This window comes from Monodelphis domestica, chromosome 6, assembly GCF_027887165.1.
Source record: "Monodelphis domestica isolate mMonDom1 chromosome 6, mMonDom1.pri, whole genome shotgun sequence".
Taxonomy (NCBI): Eukaryota; Metazoa; Chordata; class Mammalia; order Didelphimorphia; family Didelphidae; genus Monodelphis; species Monodelphis domestica.
In genome coordinates this window covers 79,171,714-79,194,056 of record NC_077232.1, presented here as the reverse complement: position 1 = coordinate 79,194,056, position 22,343 = coordinate 79,171,714, and the positions used below count along the sequence as shown (strand labels likewise).

The following is a 22,343-nucleotide window of genomic DNA, read 5'->3' as shown; positions in this document are numbered from 1 at the left end:
AAAGTTAGAAAGGTAGAAGCAGCAAAAAAGGGTAGTGATGTCATATTATCACATTGTTATTATGCTTTATAAATTATATTAGTGGATCCTCACAACATTCTTCAAGCAATTATCATTAAAAATATGGATAAACCGAGGGTCCAATTAATTAACTTGTCTAAAAGCCCAGGTGACTGAAAACAGTCAAGGACTAAAACCATGTCTGTTGACTCAAGTTTAATAACTCTTCAAAACTTTCCAAAAAAATATCTCATTATATCTCAATAATTAATGAAAGTGCTCAGCATTTCCTACCTGAAGATTATAGTAAGCTCTCTCTCATGATTTCCCATATGGTTTTCTGTTTCTCTACTGTAAAAGTCTATAGTGTATAAAGAACTGGCTTCAGAGTCTAGAAGACCTGGGCTTGTCTCAATACTTATATATACTAGTTGGGTGACCCTGAGCAAATCACTTAACAACTCAGCATTCTAGGCAAATCTCTGAGTTGCAGAGGAAGTGCTGACCTGCACTGGCAGAGGGAATTTTCTCATCGGGAGTCCCCTATATTGATGAAATCATAAGTCCAGCACCTAATCCCTATCTGAATAATACATATGCATCACAGAAGACTGAAAGGCTTTTTATAGAACCTCAAAAACATGTCTACTAGAAATATATGTACTGTGTATATAGAGAAGAAACCTGGCACAAAGACAAAAGCCCTGAAATTAAAGTCAAAGCAACTCGGTATGAATGCAGGCTCTGTTAATATGAGAGAACTAGGTCTGTGAACTAGATTAGCATTAAAGCCCCTTCCTGCTCTAAATCTAAAACTCTACAATCTGGCTCTAGAGAACCTATCTTTCTCCCCTTCTAATACTTACAACTACTATCCCCTGCCATGCATTTGTTCATGTAGGCATCTATAAGGTATAGGATGTGTACCTCAGATTTTATTGGTAAAGAGAATTCCCATCACAAAACTCCCTCTATCTCCACACGGCAGGAAGCAACTTCTCTGTGACCTAAGAAATTGTGTATTGTTCAGGTAAGTGAGGGGTACCAGGGGCAACATTTGAACCCATGTTGTCTAGACTCTGAGACAAGTTCTCAAGTTGGAGTGGCCCCCTCACTCCTCCCCCTAGCAAGACATCTGCCTGTTGAAATCCCTACATTCAAAGCAATCAATCAACATACATTTTTCTTAAATGCTTTCCATGTGCCAGGCACATAGTGCTAAAAACTAAGTATACAAAAGTGAAATAGTTCCTTGTCCTCAAGGATTGTTCTGATGGAGAAGCAATATACTGGTAAAGATATAGAACAAGTATATAAAATAAAAGATAGTTTCCAGGTGTAGGTGTCCCTGCAACTGGGGGAATAAGGAAAGGCTACAGAGAAAAGCTGATATTTGTGAAGAGTCTAAAAGGAAAAGTGAGTAAACAAAAGCATACTCCAGTTCTACAGGGAAAGCCAATGCTAAGGTTTGGAGATGGAAATGACCCATGTGAAGGAATAGCAAGTAAGCCAGAGTGAGCTGAAAGTAGGAAAGTATAGACCAACTGAAAGGGTAGGAAAGGTTCAAGTTGTTCAAGAGATAGAAATGGCGGCCAAGAATATATATTTAATCTTCGAGGCAACAGAAAGCCACTTAAGTTTATTGAGCAGAGGACTGACATAATCAGAACTGTATTTTGGTTGCTATGTAGAGGATGAACTGCTGTGGAGAGAGGCTTGGGACGAGTATACCAAATTGGAGTCTACTGCAAGAAGAGATGAAAAAATACCCTTTGATCCAGCCATACCACTGCTGGGTTTGTACCCCAAAGAGATAATAAGGGAAAAGACATACAAAAATATTTATAGCTGCACTTTTTGTAGTGGCAAAAATTGGAAAATGAGGGGGTGTCCATTGATTGGGGAATGGCTAAACAAATTGTGGCATCTGTTGGTGATGGAATATTATTGTGCTCAAAAGAATAAAGAACTGGAGGAATTCCATGTGAACTGGAATGAACTCCATGATGCAGAGCAAAAGGAGCAGAACCAGGAGAACATTGTACACAGAGACTGATGCATTGTGGCACCATCGAACATAATGAACTTCTCTACTAGCAGTAATGCAATGACCCCAGACAATCCACAGGGACTCCAGAGAAAGAACTGTGGGAACAAACACAGAAGAAAAACATATGATCAATCACATGGTTCAATGGGGATATGATTGGGGATGTAGACTTTAAATCACTCTATTGCAAACAATAGTATGGAAATGATACATGTATAACCAAGTGGAATTGCTCATTGGCTCCAAGAGGGGGGAGGGAAGAGAAGTATGAAGAACATGAATTAAAAGACATCTTCCTGATTTCAAATTCTGCCTTTAACACTTACTTAGTTGTGTGACCCTGGGAATGGCTTACCACTGTTTGCCTCAGTTTCCTCATTTGTAAAACAGTCTGGAAAAGGAAATGGCAACTTACACAAGCATCTGTGTCAAGAAATCCACAAATGAGGGGCAGCTGGGTGGCTCAGTGGATTGAGAGTCAGGCCCAGAGATGGAAGGTCCTGGGTTCAAATCTGGCCTCAGACACTTCCTAGCTATGTGACCCTGAACAAGTCACTTGACCCCCCCATTGACTAGCCCTTACCACTCTTCTGCCATAGAACCAATACACAGTATTGATTCTAAGATGGAAGGTAAGGATTAAAAAAAAAAAAGGAGCTGTAAAGAACACAAAATCAGACAGAAGTAAAAATCCCTTAGTTCTGAAAGCCACCAGTAAAGGTTTATATTAGTTCATGGAAGTGAATACCACTGACAGATCTAAGGAAAAAGAACATCCTAGAGTACCAGACTAGCTGATTCCTAAGGTTTCCTTTCAGCAAGACATATTATGTTCTATGATCTTTCTGGAAATAGGAAACCAACAACAGCAGTTGCATATTCCTAGCCATACACATTCACCCATCCACTTTTAAGTATAAGTCCTTTAAAAAGATATATTCCCTGGACAAGTCAGCTGACAAAACCTTTAAACATTTTACCATGAAAACTTATCAATGAAAATAAGGCCTCCCTTAGGAGTTTCCCCCTACAACTAATAGCTGGCCTCCTTAACCATCCTTCAAACTTACTTAAAATAAGGAAGTTTTAAAAACTGTTTCTATCAGGTTCCCAGTTTATTGTAAGAGGCATAGGAAAGTACAAGATACCCCTGACTGGCCAGACCCAGCTTGTCCTTACATAATTCAGGTCAAAAATGAACCAGAAACTCCCTCTTCCACCCTTTAAATGAGATCCTTCTTTAAAATCAGACCCTTCTTACATATTTGCATAATACAAAAGGTAGATGATGTCATGATTTTTCAAACTGTATTACTGAAAGGAAATCACATAAACACAAAAAATCCTCCTGATTCTTTTTCTCTATTTTTTTGTTGGTGCACTTTCTGCATTGTTTTCCTTGACACTTTTCTGGTTAAGAGAATCATCACAATAAATCTCCTTTGCAATAGTACTATCCTCCCTGATACCAGTCAAATTCCATTACAAAGAGTACCACACCACAAAAGCTCCTAAAAATAAAACAATGTCCAACAGATCATTTATTCTGTGCTTTATGATATAAATTTCAGCATAATCTATAATTCTGACACCCACCAAGCTCATTGTAGCTACATTTGACCTATAAGATTATTTCAATTCAAAAGTGGTACAACGTAAAATAAATATTTTTAAAATACATGGAAAGATGAGTTTTGTATTAAGGAATCATATCAAATGACAATTTCAGTGGTTAAAACAAAGGAAGATTCAGAAGTAAGCCAATCTGAGGGCTAAAGTATCCTGGGAAAGGATGTCAAGACATAGAAAGAGCATTGAAATTAGCACTAGAAGATGTACACATATTCTGGCTATATTATTTACTTCTTATATGATCTTAAGCCAAGTCCCTTCACTTTTCTTGGCCTCAATTTCCCCATCTACAGAAGGAGTTGAAGTACGTGACTTTTCTAGTTCAAACTATGATCCTAGGAATCTTGAACATTTGGCTAAGAACAAGGAGACAGAAGGCAAATTTTAATTATTTTTATTCCCAAAATTTATCATGCTTTGCCCTTTGAAATAGCTATACCACTACTGGATTTACACCCCAAAGAGATAAAAAACAAAAGTTTGTACAAAAATTTATACCTGTATTTTTGTGGTGGCAAAAATATTGGAAAATGGGGGTCAGGAGTGTACCTCAATTGACGAATGGCTGAACAAATTGTGGTATATGATGGTGAAGGAATACTGTTGTGCTATAAGAAATGAAGAACTGGAAGGACCTACATGAACTGATGTGGAATGAAATGAGCAGAACCAGAGCATTGTACACAGTAACTTGAAACATTGTGGGACAATGAAATGCAAAAGCCTCTGCTAATAATAGCAATGCAATGATCAAGAACAATCCTGTGGAATTTATGAAAAAGAATGCTATCCACATCTAGAGAAAGAACTATGGGAGTAGAAACACAGAAGAAAAACATGATTTATCACTTGGTTATATGGGGATATGATTTGAGATTATGGTTCTTAAAAAGATTACTCTATTGCAAATATTAATATGGAAATAGGTTTTGAGTAATAAGACATTATTGGAATTCATAAAATTGTTTGTCAGCTCCAGGAGGGGGGAGGGAAGAAGGGAGGAAGAGACCATGAATCATGGAACCATGGAAAAATATTTTTTTTTATTTTATTTGATCATTTCCAAGCATTATTCATTAAAGACATAGATCATATTCTTTTCCTCCCCCCTACCCCCCATAGCCAACACGTAAAATGGAAAAATATTTTTAAAAAAATAAATTAAATGTAAAAACAAAAGGAAAAATATATGTATAAAAAATTTATCATGCTAATTCTTATCTTCTCTATAACACTTTATTCTTCCCCTATTACCTAGGATCATAATACCTATTTACCCTTGTTTTGAAAAGTCAATATCTATCTCTAGCATTCAAAAGAACAAAGCTATCAACAGCATTCTATAAGTCACAATAAGCATAAGGAACATAAAAATTTTCAAAAACATGGTAGAAAAAGAGTAAATTCATGAAAATTGTTAGTAAGGAGACAGGATATATAGGATTATAGTGGTCATTAAAAGGCAAAGGTACACTAGGAATAGAGGACAAAGGACAAAATTGGAAGGGAAACCAGTAGTACAGATGAGTCTATAATCTCATTTATGTGGGTATTTCAGTAAAGCAGATTCTAATTCATCCATGACTTCTCATCCTGTGTGTCTATGCCCTCTCAAAAATATGTCATATGAGGTCCATCCAATATGCTAAGGGGACCTTCTTCTTAATATTTCTACAATGCATAAATCTTAATGGAGTACGCAGATCCATCAGTAGTTATCCTTGGCTCTTACCACATGAAGAGTCACTCTCTTTTTCTGGTCATTTTTCTTTGATGACATTCTTTACCCTACTTCTCTTGTATAACTTTATTTATAATGTATTGTGGTTAGTTCCAAAATGTACTCTGAACATTGGGTAATCCTTAATTTCAATTAGGCACAGAACACACAAAGTCACAACAAAACAAACAAACAAACAAACAAACAAACAACAACAACAACAACAAAAACCAGTTCTTGCCATCAAGAAATTGATAATTCTACTAGGGAAGGGAGGGGAGCAAAATACATGTAAACAGGTAAGTAAAGGCATGAAAAAAGCCTAAAGGCCCCAGGAAAGACTTCCCACAGAATGCATCCTATGAGCCCTGTTTTGAAGGAATACAAGAATTCTAGAAGGCAGAGATGATAGGAGTATATTCCAGAGAGAGAGGAAACCTCTATCAAAGGCACAGATACAAGAAATGGAATGAAATAGTCAAGGATCAGCAAGCATATTAATTTGGTTGAATTCATGAATAGGAAATATGTAAAATAATCCTAGAAAGACTGAAGTCAGCTTAAAAGTCATAGAAGTCCAAACTTTTCATTTTACAGATAAAGTGAGGCTCAGGAAGGTTAAGTGCCTTGCCTAAGGTGACATAGGTAGTATCACTGCTGTGATATGTATAAAGACATATATGATTTAATCCATCTGTTCTCATCTTTTTTCCCTTATCACTTCCACTTTCTCATACAGTATACTGGGACAGTGAAATTACAATCCAAATGTGGTAGTAGACTGTCAATGATGGCAAAGTTTTTAATAAAATACATTTTACAGATCTTTTTTTCCAATCTCCTCTCTATTTGTTTCCTTTCTGGTTGTGCCTTCAAATTCCCTCATGGTAACTGTTTAGTTAGTTCCTTTGCCAAGCTCCATTTAAACTTATTTTGCCCTTCAATATATCTAGACACTTTGTGAAGTACTGGTGCTCATGATCTTTTACCATCCTTAGCATTAAGATTTAAAAACAAGTTTATATTGTAAGCCAGTATGGTCCTTTATTGTCACCAGCAATTTCTAGACTCTTAATCTTATTATGACAGCTGACTTTTATCTGGATTAAATTTAGGGCAATAGTACCTCTTTTGGTGTCTGTTCCTTTCCATTTCCCATTCTTGCATATCAACAGCTCGTTTAAACATTAGGGATAAAATTATTCTTATTTTAATTGCAAGTCACATCTTTTTCTCATTTTTTTATTATTCCTTCGAGTTTTGTATTAAATTTACTTTTCCTCTAATATGTCAGTGCTATGATTCTATACAGCTAACCAATTTAGGAGTGACACACACATCAATAACCCCTCATTTTTAGTAATGTGATTTAGTATTCATCATGTCTAGAGTACCTTAGTTCATTTCTCAAAGAAAATACTAATAGGTCTATTGAAACATTGGCAAACCTTTTGGAGATCAAATGCCCAAACTGCATCTTCAAGCCACCTGTGAGCCCCCTCCTATTAACACAAGAAAGCAGAGGGAAGAGGTGCTAGCATTGCACTGCTGGGCAGAGGGGCGGGGCATGTGAAAATTATCCTCAGGTGTGGTGGAGAGGGGGACTAGAGCAGCCCCCTCCAGCATGCAGGGGCATGCATGCCACACCTTTACCAACATGGGTCTACAGAATATGAGACTTCTGCCTAGAAAGGCTTCCTTTTTTACTTCTGAACAATGGTGCCTAATTTTTTTTTTTTGCCATCCTCCCCTATACCCATGTTTCGGGAGGATGTTACAGTGTTCTTAGATTTCTCTCATATCTTGTCCTCTATAAGAGATACTGGCAAATAAGTTGCAATTATTTTTTAAATCCTTACCTTGACTTAGAATCACTAAGATGTATTGGTTCTAAAGCAGAAGAGTGGTAAGGACTAAGCAATGGGGGTTGAGTGACTTGCCCAGGGTCACACAGCTAAAATTGTCCAAAACCACATTTGAACTCTGGATCTCCTGTCTCTGGGCCTGCCTCTCTATTCACTGAGCCACCTAGCTGCCCCAAGTTGCAATTATTTTTATGATGATAGTCTTGCAAATGCTCAATCACAGAATCATATATTTAGAACTGGAAAGGACCTCAATGAAATGAAAAAGCATTTGTCAAGTGCTGACTGTGCAGAATTCTGGGGGTACAAACAGATTTTAAAAGATCATATTTTAATCATCAAAAACAATTCATAGGAGGGTATTCAAAAGTGGTTTGATCCAATTCTTTTGTTTTATATATGAAGAAAATGAGTTGTAAGTAACTAGATCAATTTACTAGACCATTTACACAAGTAATGGCAAAGCAGGGATTCTAATCCATGTCCTATTGGCTCTTCCTACCTCATCACACTGACACACTTTCTTCCCTTTCCCACTCCTAAATCCTGTATTAGTCACATCAACTATACCTCATTCTCTACACTCAAAACCTTTGCCCCTTTCTTCTGCCACTACTCATTCCCTGCCAAACTAATTTACTCCACCTCCCATCCCCCAATTTGATGAACACACAAGAGGAAATTCAACACACTTGTGCTGACTGGGTATACTCCAAATTTATTATATAAACTTAACTGGGCCTTCACCATAACCAAGTAATCCTTTTATTCTTTCATAAATCAACTACATTGCAGCCTTAAAGCAACTGTTTCTTTCTTTTTAAACCTTTACTTTCCATCTTAGGATAATACCATTTATTGGTTCCTAGATAGCAGAGTGGTAAAGAATAGGGTTAAACAACTTGGCCAAGATCATACAGTTAGGAAGTATCTGGGGCCAGATTTGAACCCAGGATCTTCTGTCTCTAGGCTTGGCTCATAATCCACTGAGCCACTCCGCTGCCCCCAAAGCTGTTATATCTAACTTTTTCTTCCTGTCTTAAGCTTCCCATACCTCTGGGCTGATATGATTTCTTGTCTTACTAAGAAAATGGAGTCCTATTCATCATAAGTTCCCTACATTTTAAAGATGCTTAACTTATTTCCCCCATTCCCTCTTTCCTTCCCTACAGTATACAGAGATGACAGGTTACCTCAGGTCTGGAATATTTCAATAAGTCCCAAAACAGTTTCTTTGCCTTTATTAAATCCATCATCCACAAATTAATATTTTTAAACTCTTACTTTCTGCCTTAGAATTAATTCTAAGACAGATGAGTGACATGGGCTAGTGATTTGCCCAGGGTCATGTGGCTAGGAAGTATCTAAGACCAAATTTGAACCCAGGTTTTCCTGACTCCAGGACTGGCACTATTCACTGTTACCTACCTACCTCCAAATTAATATTTCTAAAACACAGGTCTGACCATATCACTCTCCTGCTCAAGAAATCCCAGACTTCCTCTTGATTCCAAGATCAGACTCAAATTTCTTATTTGGGCAATATAAAGCCCTTCGCCATCTGGCTTCATCCAACTTATCCTACAAAATACATTTTGCATTATTCATCCCTGTATTTTATGTTGAGACTAACATGACAAATTTACTATTTTTCCCTTAACGTGTCATTTTACATCTTCTCTTTGTCTTTGCAAAGGCCATATATACCCAATGCTTAGATTACACTCTGATGCTTGATTTTAAAAGTTCTCATCCTTGAGCCCTCTTCAAGGCTGAGTTGCAGCATGACTTCTCACTCAATCCTAATTACTAGTCTCCCCCCCTCACCAATTACTTTGAATTTATTTCTATATATATTTCATTTACTTATCCATTTCCCCTATCTCCTAGGATTGTTATAAGATCAAATAATAGCTTTAAAGTGCCAAGTACAGTTCCTGGCACATAGTGGGCAATATATAAATATTAACTATAGTTATTACTGAGTAATACATTTACCTTAGACTTACTTTGTATTTATTTTTGGGGGAGTTGAAGGCAGCTTGTCTTTAAGTAGAATTTGCTAGTAAGAGAGCAATTCAGAGAAGTTGGAAAATGGAAAATTTGCAGAAATGTTAAAGCCAAAGAAAATATCATAGAGTTTGGGGTGGTAGGAGGTAAAGAAGAAGGGGATGGACATAAAGTTAATATAGTAGCTTATTAAAACAATTACAAATTTATTAAATTACCTTTAATGCTTTTGTTACAAACTAAGGCTCTGTTAATCAAGAAGCATTTACAAAGTTTCTACTACAAAGGCCTGAGCTTTAAAGAACCCATATTCTACTTTTTGTCAGGTTATGCTTTTGGATGTCAAGACAAAAATGGATATTATTAATGTTATAGCAAAACAAAAATGTTACTTTGGTTATACAAGACTCAAGATTGTTGTTTAGTACACTGAGAAGGAAAAAGATCATATGGAACATTTTTAAAGTTTCATTTTCTGAGCCATTACAATGAACAATTTCTACTTCTTTTGATGCTTCATTTTTTATCCTATTTATGGATCTCTGAAAATTGAGTTGACATATTGCAACAAGTTTTTCTAACCTTCCACATATGTATTTATTTTAGGATTACACATATTTTCAAAACAAATATACTATCTTTCACCAGTGGCAGAAGATGGAAGAACCCAAAGTTAAAAAAAAAAGGCAAAGGAAGCTAGAGATTGTCAGGCAGCCAAATAGTACCATGGAATATGATATTAGATTTGCAGTCATGGAGCCTTGAGTTAAAATCCTGCTTCGGATGCCTATTAGCTTAGACAAATCACATCTCCAGCTTCAGTTTCTTTGTCTATAATAATAGTTAGCATTTATAATGGCACATTAAATTTGCAACTATTTTACAAATATTATCTCATTTGACCTGAAGGTCAACTCTAAGAGAACAACAACTCTAGGAGATTGTTGTTATTATCCCAATTTTACAGATGAAGGAACTACAGATCTTAAGTGACTTGCCTAGAGTCACACATAGCTAGTGAGTGTCTAAAGCTGGATTTGAACCTGAATCTTCTTGACTCCAAATCCAACACTCACTTTGGTCACCAGCTGCAGTATCAGATAGTTGCTATTTTTTATACAATTCTACCATACTGTAGCAACAATTTTAAAGAATCCTAGTCTATATTCCTAGATATTGGGAAACCGTTTTGTAGTGTACATTTCTAAGTCCCTTCCCTGGGTCAACTACTAAGCAAACTGCTCTAATTTGAGTGAGCATTGAGACAGGATATAGTGTCTTCCAGTCAAATCCAAGAAAGACAAACTGGAGGAAAGGGGGTCATGTTGGTCTCCATCTCGGTCTCACCCAACTCCTTCCCACTCAAGGTCCCTCAGCTTTTTTGCTTTATCTTGCAGGGATAGATCAAGCCAACCACTCCCCCAAATCTCCCCATTCCGCTTTTCTGATCCTTTGTATTTTATTTCTTCCCCTTACCCCAGCATATAAACTCCTGGAGGTCAGGGATTATTCCTGCTTTTACGTATTTGTATCTCCGTGCCTATCATAGAGTAGAGAATTAATAAATGCCTTATCTATCTGCTCATCTCAATAGTTATACTATACTTGGCTGGATTACATCACTTAAATTTTGCCAGTCAACTCCAGATTTGCAGCAATGAAACCCTTTCTATTACTGACCTTATTTTCTTCTGTAGCTATAGACAGAACTATGCTCCAGAACTTTTCCAACTTTGAGACTTTTAAGTTCTAAAATTGCCTTTTTTCCAACCACGGTCTTTTTACCACTCCCATTTCCTAGCATCCTAGGCCCTCACTATTTTCTATTGCCACCCACCCACCCCATCTACTCCTTTCCTCTTGCATTCAGCCATTCCAATATATCATCCCTTCCTGGTCTTGTTTGCATTCCTAATTGCCTTATCCCTGCATTTCTACTCAACTTCAAACTCTATGGGGAACTACTCTATCTTTCATAACACCCTGAAATACCTCACTATCCTTCCACTACACCTGACTTACACATTCTCATTTCTGGGTACTGTCTTTATTTCTGACAATACTTCTAAAGAATGTCATGAAACCATGAAGATTATGCTAACTTCACATGATGTTTAAGGAACTTACCTTTTTGGTCCCAACCCTTTAAAATCGCATCTTCTACTACCTGCCCCAATCTTTTATATACCAATACTTCAAGCCTCACACTTGAAATTCAGCAGTTTGTCTGGAAAAGATTTGGGAGCCTTAAGGGACTGCAAATTCAATATAATGTGGAAATCAAAAAAGTGAATTTTATATTGGGCTGCATAGATTGAATTATAGCTTCTAGGAATAAAGAGGTAATAGTGTCCATTGTGTTCTGCCCCATCAGACTACATCTGAAAAGTGGTATTTATGTTAAGTTCCTAGCACCACATTTTAGGAAAAATAAATTGAAGAGTATCTAAATGAAGGCAACCAGGATGACTAGGGAAATGAAAATCATGCCATATAAAATTCAGTTGAGGCTCAAACTAACTTGGAAAAGAAAAGACTTAAAGGAACCATGATCATAGTCAGAAAATTCAGAAAGAGCTGTCATGTAAAAAAGCTTATGCTACTAAACCCCAAATTGAAATTACAAAGAGGCAGATTTATGGAAAGCCTTCTCAGTAATTACAACTATACAAAGACAGAATGAGATGCTTCAGTATATTCCCTCTCATTTAATTAACCAATAAGCATTTATTAAATGCCTACGTATTAGACACTTTGGAGCAGCTAGGTGGCACAGTGGATAGTGCCAGGACTGTCTTCCTGATTTCAAATCCAGCCTCTAACACTTACCAGCTATGAATACCTGAGCAAGTCACTTAACCCTGTCTGCCTCAGTTCCTTCATCTGTAAAGTGATGTGGAGAAGGAAATGGCAAAGCACTTGCGAAGAAAACCCTGCATGGGTTCAAGAAGAATCAAAACCTTCTAAATTAATACATAAAATTATTCAATTTAAAAAAGAATATAATCTCCACATTAGAAGAAGGAAGGATGAGCAGAAGGAGGAGAAGAAACATCATCAAAACCTACTGAAAAAACAACTAAACAACTACAACAATTAAGGCTCTGCTAGGTGCTGGAAATAAAAAAGACAAAACCAAGCTAGTCCTCCTGATGCCCTTCCCAAAAAAAGATTACATGAAGACGTCAAGGGAGACATGAATATGCTAGAAGGGATCTTATTAGTCATTAAGCTCAACCCCCTCATTTCATAGATGGAGAAACTGAAACCCAGAGAAATTATGTGACTTAACCAAAGTCACACAACTAAGTGTCTGTGACATGATTTGAAGCTGTCTTCCTGATTATCCCTATCCCACTGCACTATGCTGCCTCCTCATAGTTGTGTGAGACAGGAAAGACAAATGAGAAAGCTCTTGCTCAACCAAAAGATATGGTCCTGAACTGGGGTGGTGGTCAGGCAATAGAGAGAAGGAGTCTAATAGGAGAGATGTTGTTAAAGAGGAATTCTTAAGATTTGGTAATCTGACTGAAAATGTGAGTTGAGGGAAAGTAAAAGAATCAAAGATGACACCAAGTGTGCAAACTGGGTGGCAAGGAGGACAAAAATGGAACTTCACAAGAGGGGTGGATTTTGGAGATAAAAGTGAGTTTACCTTATTGAAGGTAGTCTGTTTTGCATGCCTTCACAAATCTAAATGATGTCAGATTTCTTGCTTTTTCAATGGGTGAAGGGAGAAGGAAAATTCAGAATTCAAAAATTTTTTAATGAATGTTAAAAATAAACAAATAATTTTTTCCAAAAAACCTATTGAAGCCAGATGATCATCAGTCAGATATGCTGAAGGACATCAATTCAAACTCAAATAGAAATCAAACCCTTCTTAAGAATCCCTACAGACTGACTTCAAAAACATTAACATTATTTATGATCTATTTTATTTAGTTTGTTAAGTATTTCCCAATTAAATTTTAATCTGGTTCTGAGAATATTACTATACAGTAAGTAGCCCATATATTTTAAACCTATGCTATAGAGAAAACTGAGCAAGTATCTGTGTACTAGATGGTCTCTGAAGGCTCTTCTAATTCTGAGATTTTGTGACTGGTAGCATTGTATGATGCTTAATAGAAATTTAATGCCCATCAACGCTTGAACATGCTTCCAACATAAGGAACCTAAAAAATTGCTTTGGTGGAACCTACCAGGAAGTTATGTAACTGAACTAAGAAATGTCTTTTTAAAACATGAAGCAAATTATACTATTTAAAAAGGGGAAAAATACTGTACTCAATAATACATGGTTGAACAATAAACTCCAACCAACTACTATCCGAAGTTGATTTTCTCAAAGAATATAATTTTATCCCAAAAGTTGCTATCCTGAATTCTTAATGACTTCATTCAAAGTTTTAATATTATGTTCAGCTACTAAAATTTTAACTATTTAAATGTGATTCAATGTATTGAATGGTTTCTATGATTCCAAATATGAAGAATACATAATTATTTATTGAAATTTGAAGATAACTTGAAAGGGAAAGTTGTATCACAAAAAAAAAAAAAAAGAATAATAGGTTTAAAATCAGAAGACCTGGATTTTAATCCCACCTCTCAGCCACCTAATAACCCAAATGACCTTAGGCAAACAACTTAAGGTATTTGGGCCCCAAGTTTCTTACTCTTTAAAAGGAGGGGACAATGAATGACTTCTAAGGACCTTTCTAGCTCTAAAATACCACAGAATTGATCCTCATCATTCACCAGTGACCATAGTATCTACAACAGGAGCTGAAAAAAAAGGTACTAATGTTCATGTTTTACCTAATGTTTTCATAAACAGACTTTATTGAATAGTACTTAGTAAACATTAGCTGCTACTTACAGTATACTAAACTTTATCAAGAAATGTGTCATCTAATTCAGTATAATCGTGGAGAATATCTGAAAATTTGTCCACTACCATGTCACTTCAAAATGGTAATCTGAATCACAAATCTGATTTAGAGTTGAATCCTCATATGTTTATTCAGTATAGCAAACTTCAGGAAAATCTGCCAAATCCTAAATTTAGTGATGAAACAAAAGTCAAATGCAAAACATTAAGCTGTGAAATAATGTGAAATAATCTCATTTTTTGTTTAACCATTGTTTAACCATTTGCTTAGTTAAGACCCTAGGATTAAAAAAATAATCAAACCTAATTATATAAGGCATTATAAGAGGAAAAAAGGAAAGAAACTGGCTGAGAAGTGAGCATTGTCTACATAAAATGCTTTCTCAGTATTTTTCTAACTCTTTTCATACCCTCTGTTTGATAATTTAAAAATGGCATAGGAAAGAGGAAATCTAGAGAACTTTCTGGACTGCTACCATTATGGTCTGACCATGGGCAGGTCACTTAATCCCCCAAAGGCCAGTTGTGTCTTTAACTGTAAAACAAAGGGCCCATATTAAGGAGTTTCATCATCAGTGCAATTAAAGGCAGTGGTGCTATAGTGAAAAAGAATGCTGCACTTCCAAGTCAGGAGTCTTAAGTCCAAATTCTAGCAAATAGCATCATCTGCTTCTCAATTTATTCCTCTACCTCATAGAGCTGTAAGAAAAATATAAATGACTTCTCCAAGTTTTTGTTCTCATAAAATTCTATTAAATAGAAATTGGATCATTTTGCATGCATACTGTACAAACACAATTTTGAAATATACAAAATTTTAGTGAATTTACCCAAAATTTTAATTCTTTGTACCCTAAGTAGATTTAAATGAAAAAAGGAATATATATACTATAAAATCAAACTCCTTCAAGTTATGCCCACAAGTTACCTAATTTAAAGGTTTTAGTCAGATAAGAATTTCTCCTAGATCAAACACAGAAAAACAAAAAGTTTAGATCACTAACCTTGACACACTATCTGTCAACAACACAGTGACAATGTTTCACTTAAAATACTTCCTATTCTCTTCGAGTAATCTTAAATATAATTTATATTTTCTTTTATGCTTGTGTATGTAAAGAGAATTATAATTGAACTTCAGAGTTTTAGAGTTTAAACTGTCAATTTGCAATTTGTCATATATGAACACATTTTGAAACTTGAAGTGCTTTCTGAGAGAAGCCTCAACACCTGACTAAGCCTTTCTCCATTTATGATTTTTCCTTATTCCCAAGGAAAACCTGAGTTTAAATCCTATCCTAGGCACTTATTAGCTTCGATGGCCCAGGGCAAATCACTTAATATCTCTCAGGCTCAGTTTCCTTATCTGCATAATGAGGATAAGAACTGCATCTACCTCACAAGGTTATGAATGATATAACTTAAGTAAAGCACATTAATTTAAAAGAATTGTTCATCTAACTTGCAATAAGCTTCTGGTTACTACAGAAGTTTATTCAATACTCTGAGTCTTCAACGAATAGTGTCAAGTGTACAGTAGCATTCCACTCCTTTTAAGTATTAAATCAGTCTTGGTTTCCATACTATTTCAGAAATTGCTGAACAATTCTGACAAAATGCTACAAAACATAATTATTGATATGGTAAGTGAATATCTAGAGAAGTGTTGACTGCAGAAGCCATCATGGTTTCATTAAAAGCAGAACATGCCAGACTAACTTCATTTCCATTTAACCAGTAACTAGAGAGGTAATATAGTTTGGTGGACAGAGAGGTGGCCTAGCAGTCAAAAGAGTGGGTTCTTGTCCCACTTCTGCTATGTTCTGGTTACTAGCCACTTATCCTTTCCATGCCCCAGAAAACTGTTCTAAGAGTTTCCTGTACTGAGTGTCTGATTCCTATCCCTATGCCTACTGGAGAATCAGAATCAGAAGAATGTTTTAAGTTATACAAAGTTTTTTTCAAAAGTCTTCATGCAGCTTTAAGTCTAATAACATAAGATATCTTGTGTTTTAGCAAAGTCTTTTTACAGATTCTCATTTTCTTTTTGTGGAAAAGAGAGTGAAATGGAGGTATACAATTAGGTGGATTCAGAACTAACTGAATGGTCAGATCCAAAGAATTTATAGCTGAGAAGACTTATGTGACTTGAAAGAGTAAACCAATTAGAAATATATCCATATACATATATATACATACACACACACACATATATATATATATATAATGTGTACAAACACACACACAAAATGACAATAATATAAAATTGGATTAAAATGAAGTCAAATATTGAGTAATTAGTAAAGAGGCCCATTTTGGCCCTGTAAAAGGCTAGTCAGTTAATGAGCCATTTATCAAATGCTTACTATGTACCATGCACTGTACAGAGTAGTGGAAAAGGTATATAGGAAGTACCTACTTCCCTTTATCACTGGAGGTCAAAGGAGACTAAGGGCATTGAAGGTTCAGAATCAGGCACCTGCACTGTATTGGTTAGCTTTTCTTAATTACTCATTACAAGAGGGTTTGTTAAGGAACAGGGAAGATGTAATAGGGATAAAAATAATCTTGTACTCGGGTTCAAAAACCCAACTCAATAAGATGGAAGAAAGTATGGATAGTTTGCCTTTAAAATACCTGGAGAATGGATTGCAAAATTAAGAGGAATCACCAGTAGGAAGTGACAAATAATAGTAATAATAATTGACATTTATTAACACTAAGATATACAAAGGTATGTACATGCATTATCTAATTGGGCTATCATAAGGTACTATTATCATTTTTTAATGCAGTGAGGCATAGGTAAGGGTGATGATATGGTCATATAAACTATTAAGAATTAGAAGCATACTGTTATTCTGTCTTATTTGAGGAAGGATGTTAACAGGTAGAAAGTATATTTAGAAGATTGTCATATGAGGATCAGGTAAATCGAATGGGAATGTTTAGCCTGGAAAATAAGTTATCAGTAACTATATTCGAAAGAGGGAACAAAATTGTTCTGGTTGATTCATGAGGGGAAAACTAGGTATTACCTATATAACTAGAGAAGTTGCAAAGAGGTCATTTAGATCTGATAGTGAGCAAGGCCTTTACAGTTAACCAATGTGGCATAGGTTGAAGCAATAAGTCAAGCAAAGACTAGGTGCACATTTTTGGGGTGAGTACTGTAGTAGAGAACATTATTGTTTAGTATGGGTTGAAAAGATGACCTCTGAGGTCATTTTAAGATTCTGTGAACTAGATATACTTGCTTATCTATTTTAATTGACAAAAAAAATTCATCCTTTGGTTAACATTTCAATTAAAAAAAACATAAAACTAGTTGATCCAATATCCTTTTATAAAGCTGGGGTCCTCTGCCCAATAGTTAAAATAAAAGTCAAAGTTCAATCATGAAAACCATGTACAGATCATTCTAAGATGTCCCAACATCTTTTAAAAATATAGAATGCATACATTTTATGTTTACCTTTATTACAGCCTATCCTAATAGGATGCATGAAAATCCTACTGAAAGATTTATTTTACATATGTTCCTTATAAAAGTCCTGCAAGGGGGCAGCTGGGTAGCTCAGTGGATTGAGAGCCAGGCCCAGAGCCAGGAGGTCCTGGGTTCAAATGTGACCTCAGACACTTCCCAGCTGTGTGACCCTGGGCAAGTCACTTAACCCTCACTGCCTAGCCCTTACCGCTCTTCTGCCTTGGAACCAATACGGAAGGTAAGGCTTTAAAAAAATAAAACAATAAATTAAATAAATAAAAGTCCTGCAACAATTTCACAATTTTGAATGTTCTTGTTGCTACCCTCAACCTAAAATATGTGTTGTGCAAATATCAAAATGGAAAGAAGAGGAAATGACTCAAAGCTATGGTTATTCTCTTCATTTCCAAATCTAAATTGCAACTATTTTCACTGTATGAGGGAAGGGGGTAATTTTAAAATTTCATACTTTAAGGAAAAGGGCATTTTGCCAATTTTAAATTATGAATATGCATTTTGTGAAAACAAAAAATACCTTAACTGTACATAAACAGCCACCACTTTGATTCTATAAACTGAGTTTTCTATTTGTCAAGTATAGCAATTAAAGAAAAATACACATTGCTTACTGTTTAAGAGCATTTTAAAGGTTATAAGAATTCCTTATTTAGTATATTGAGATAGTTCTCTTCACCTGTCCCCTGAATTCATCTATTCAATGTGCCAACTCACTTTCTAACTTAGCAATTAACTGCAATATTAATTCTTTGAATAAAATGATCCACGTCTGAATACAACAGCACCATCAGACCAAGGAGAGACTTTGAAACTCAAAGTTGTAGTTTTACAGCACAATGACCCCAAAGTCTAAAATGCCAATATGCTAAATTACCAAGTTACCAATCTGTTGCATCTCTTACATTGTATTTCAATAAAAGATATCAAATATCAAAATATTGATATTTAACACATTTCAGTGACAAGAATATTAAACATAATTATTCTCAATGCCCCATTCAAATATTAGACAGGAGAGCCTTTCTTTTTAATATCTCAATTTACAGCAGCACTCCAAATTCTGCACAATTCAAATACAATTTCTATAATTAGAAAAAAAGATTTCTTAAAATAAATAGTAATGGCATACATTCACAAATGTTCAAAATAGTAATAAAATGATGAGGTTATCCAATAGCTATAATAGACAACAGGTCAGAAATTTTAAACTAGGCAGTACTAGCAAACTTAAGTTTGACAAAGGAAGAGCCTCACACTACATTTTGAGACTAGTATACAAAAATGTTACCAATACCCCATCTGACCTTGTACCACAAATGACAAGCTATCCTAAAAACTTCCAAGGCCTGTAAATTAGAAATATCTCAAAACATTGCTTTATTTTCCTTTCTTTCAAATTAAAATGCTCAGCAGAAGCAGCAGCCCTTAACTCCCCCTTCAGACGACAAATAGCTATAAAACTGAACATGAATGGCAAAGCCAAATAGATTCAGGAAACAAACCTCTCGTTCTCTTTTAAACTATCACTCATTTAGAACTAGGAAAATGTGTTTATGTGGATGTTTAAAATTAGAATTTTCCCCTCCTTTAACAGAAATTGAGAACTGTATAAATACTCATTCAACAAATATCTAATTCAGTTATTTACTTGCTTCCTTACACCCAGGAGGGCGAGCAGCATCCAAGCCAAGGAACAACTACCTAGAAGGGTTTAAATAAGTCTCTTCTACCTGCAGAGCTCTCCAGCTATCACCCAGTATTACTGCTGGAAATAAAGGTGAGTAAATCACATACATATCAAAAGACGTACGGATTCTTCTGTCACCCACACCCTTCGGCTTGTGATTTTAAGTGACACAGGTGCAGCTGGACCAAAAATGAGGCTTAAGTAGAGGATCATCTCTTCGTTTGGTATAGGGATAAAGGATCTGGATCTAACATGGCTGCTTCCCCACCCCACCCCCCTTCTTCTATACAGGCTGCGAGAATTAGAGAATTACATTTTCCCTGACTGCTGCCAGATCATCATCCCCAATCTCATCCAGTATAAAAAGGCAGCACCCGGGCTCCCTGGAATCAGTTCGTTTACAGCAATAAATAAAGGAAAGGGTCATACAAAGCGCCAGGGGGGTGGGTGGGCAGACAGGCGGGCTGAGGATGGGGTGGTGCAGCTAGATGGGGGGAGACGTGGAAGGAAAATCGCCGACCCCATTTCATTTAATCTGGGGGAGGGGGGCGCCAGCATGTGTGCGCGCCCTCCTTGGGGCAGCCTTGTGAAGAGGAGGGAAGTGACCGTTCTACACGACGTCCTTCCCACTCCCCCCTCCTCAATTCCATTCCGTTTCATGGGAAGGTGGGGAGGAAAAGGGCATCAAAGCCCTCTCCCCAAACCCGCCGAGATGTTCACACACAGCGGATGCCCAAGGAGTCTGCTTGGGAATCGAGCGGGGGGAGGGGGGGCTACTGCTGGAGCCTGCAGCTGCTCCCCCCAATCTTTTCCCCAACCCTGGGGGGGATGGGAGAGATGGAGGGGGAGGGGGACAGCTCCAAGCACAGTCCCCAACCTTCTCGGGATTTTAATGGGATAGAGGGGCTCAGCCTGGCTGCCCTCGAATAAGGCTGGGGAGGGGATGGGGGGGCAGGAGGACGGGGGAGTGGAGAGAAAGAGAGGAAGCAGAGGAGGGAGGGAAGGGACAAGGGGGGAGAAGGGGAGGGTGGGATCACCGCCTGCCCCCACCCCCGACCCCTCACTACCTACCCGCCCCTTGTCAGGCCCCGAGGAGCCAGTCTGGGCCCCCTCCCCAGTGCCGGGTGCCCCCCGCGCGCCCGCCGGCCCCTTCCCCCTCCCGCCCGCCCGCCCCGCGCGCCCGCCGTTGCCCGGCCCGCGGCGGTTGGGGAAGTCGGTTAGGCCGGGGGGGGGGGGGGGGAGCGAGGAAAAGGAGGGGGCCTAGGGTTGAGGGCCGGGATGCGGGGCTCGCAGTGACCTGTGCCGTGTCGCATCCTCTGAGGGGGCGGCTTCGCTCTGAGGCGGCGGCTCCGCAGGAGGGAGGGGGAGCCGAGGCTCCCGGGCGGGCGGCTGGAGGGAGAGCAGCGGCGGCAGCGGCGGCTCCTGCAGGGGTCGGCACCGACAGACAGACCGACGGGGCGGGGGCGGGGAGGGAGGAGGGAGGGGGACTGGCGGCGGCGGCGGCGGCGGCGGCGGGCGCTCCGAGGGGGTGGGTGGGTGTTGGGGGGGGCGGGAGGGGGGGGAGAAGCGGCTCGCCGGCCGAGGCTGAGGCTGCTCCGCGCGCGCCGGCGCCGACCCCGCCTCCCGCTCCTCGCCCTGCGGCTGCCGCAGTGAGAGAAGCAGCGGGAAAAGTGCGCGCCTCTGATTGGCTGCCAGCCTGGCGCTGCAGGCGGACCGGGCTTTTCAAATCCCCTCAGTGCTGGGCTGCGGGGGAGAAGGGGAAGGAGGGGCAGGGGCTGGGGCTGGGGCTGGGGCAAGGCTGAGGAGGGCCGGACGCGCGCCAGCCACCTCCCCCGGAGCGCCAAAGACCAGTGCGCGCGCACGCGACCCGGGAGGTAGCGAGAGGAAAATAAAAGGGGGGGGGCCTCGAGGAAATGCAGCACAAAAAAAAAGGATGGGGAATGTAGCTAGGAGATGAGAACTGGCCCTGGAACGTGGTGACGTCTAGCTCCCTCGAGCCAATCAGCAGCGTCCTCTGGACTCTCCTCCCTCTTCCCCAGGCTCCCCCGCCCCGCCGAATCGCACCAGCCCTAGCTCCTCTGGGCGATTGTCGCTGCCGGCCTGAGTTCGCGCGCGCTGAATGGAACCTGGTGACGTAGCTCCCCCCATAGCGCCACCCACACCCACCCCCATCCCCGGCCGGGCCCAGTTGGGCCCGGCAATCTGCCCCATGCCTGGGGAATTCTGGTGGCTGAGGAGTCGCCGCTGCTCGCCTGGCCCGCGGGAGCGGAGCTGGGGGGTGGAGGGGAGGTGCCGCAAAGCGAAAAGCTTATCCCCGGTTGACAGCCAGGGCCAGCACTGAGTCTGGCTGTCTGCGAGACCCAAACCACACGGCAGCCAGCTGAGACACTGTTTCACTGCTCCCCACCCCGGTGTCAATACTGGCAACATTTTATAAACCTCGAAAGCCCCGTCCCCGTAAGGACCGGTTCCAGGAATCGCTCCCTTTCCCAGAAGGAAGGTCCACGGGAAAGCTGAAAACTGTAAACGCTGGCCCTTGGAAGTAAGCAAAAAGAGCCCTGGGGACGAGTTCTTAGTAGTCGGATGTAGGCTTCGGGCCTGATTCATTTTTTCTCGCCCAGGGAAGACGGCTTCCTCCCACTGAGCACCCAATTTCATTTCAAAAGGAAGTTGCAAATGAAGAGGGCCTGGGGCAAAAGAAGTCCTTTTGAATAGCCCAGTCTATATTGCTTAGTGGATTGATAATATTAACACCTTCCAGCACCGGATTAGAGGATTTAAAACTGAGGCCAATCCTCTTCATTTACAGATGAAAAGACGTCCACACGGAGGAAATCACCAATCTTTTAAACTGTTTAAACAGGATGATAGAATTCAGACTAGTTAGGGAGGCTAGAGGGCCACTACTCTGAATGTCAAAGATTTAGAACTGGTCAGCCTTCATTTTACAGATTTAAACAAGTCCTGGTGGCCTTGG

At 39.0% G+C, this 22,343-nt stretch overlaps 1 protein-coding gene across 7 annotated transcripts in view; it reads right to left on the bottom strand.

Annotated features, from left to right (window-relative positions):
* The window catches only part of NSD2 (nuclear receptor binding SET domain protein 2), a 117,835-nt gene extending 96,834 nt beyond the window's left edge, over positions 1-21,001 (bottom strand). For 3 of the 7 annotated variants that reach the window (XM_056802307.1, XM_056802310.1, XM_056802312.1), the window contains exon 1: positions 20,664-21,001. The gene's annotated coding sequence lies outside the window, so the exon portion shown is untranslated. Of the gene's footprint in view, positions 1-14,162; positions 14,181-19,473; positions 19,699-20,437; positions 20,503-20,663 lie in introns of those variants that run through there. The other 4 variants (XM_056802308.1, XM_056802309.1, XM_056802311.1 and 1 more) reach the window with 4 other exon arrangements.
* Positions 21,002-22,343: the final 1,342 nt, after the last annotated feature.